An 874-nucleotide genomic window follows, 5' to 3' on the forward strand; every position below is an offset into this window, starting at 1 on the left:
GAGGCTTAGACAGAAGAAGAAATTATATGTCTCAAGCCCCATGGGTAGAAAGTGGTAGAACTGGGATTTTAGCCTGGTTCCTGGCATTCTAAATCCAGGGCTCTTTTCATTGGATTTTGATGGGGGAATAGAGGCTGGGTCCTCCTCTAGAGCTGCTTGGATACTAAGGAAACACGCAGGGTCTCTTGCCATTAGTTATCCCTCAGTCTTATGACCTGACTGGCCTGTCTTCCTTTCCAGTTCAGCAGATGAAATGTAGTTGAATGGATAACCCAGAGTTGGTCTACTGGTAACATATATTAGACAGATGTTACAGATAGACTTTGAACTGGGTTCAAGATGATCTCAAAAGACGATGGATGGGATTGCCTTTGGGAAAATGTATGCCTTTTCCCTAGCTATAGATACTTTCTTCTTTTTCTTTAAGAATTCTTACCTTCGTTCTTAGAATATTAAGATATTAAACATCTGTTCCAAGGAAGAAAAGCAGTAAGGGCTGGGTAATTGGGGTCAAATGACTTATCCAAGGTCACACAGCTAGGAAATATCTGAGACCAAATTTGAACCTAGGATCTTTCATCTTCATGACTGACTCCCTTATCCACTGACCCACCTGGCTGCCCTTTGCATAGACACTTTTTAAAAGAAATTGAGTAGTGAAAGCTATGTGGAATAGAATGATAAATCCCAAGTGAAGAACATAGGAGCTTGGAAGACTAATGATGTCTTTGTCAGAAATAAGGAAATACAAAAGAGGGGAGAGTTCTGATCCCGAGTTCTGTTCTGAACAGGTTGCATTTGAGATGCTTACTGGACATCTGGTTTGAAATGTCCAAAATGTAGCTGGTTGTGTGGGATTGTGGTTCAGACTGGT

The sequence above is a fragment of the Gracilinanus agilis genome, chromosome 4 (genome assembly GCF_016433145.1).
Source record: "Gracilinanus agilis isolate LMUSP501 chromosome 4, AgileGrace, whole genome shotgun sequence".
Lineage (NCBI taxonomy): Eukaryota > Metazoa > Chordata > Mammalia > Didelphimorphia > Didelphidae > Gracilinanus > Gracilinanus agilis.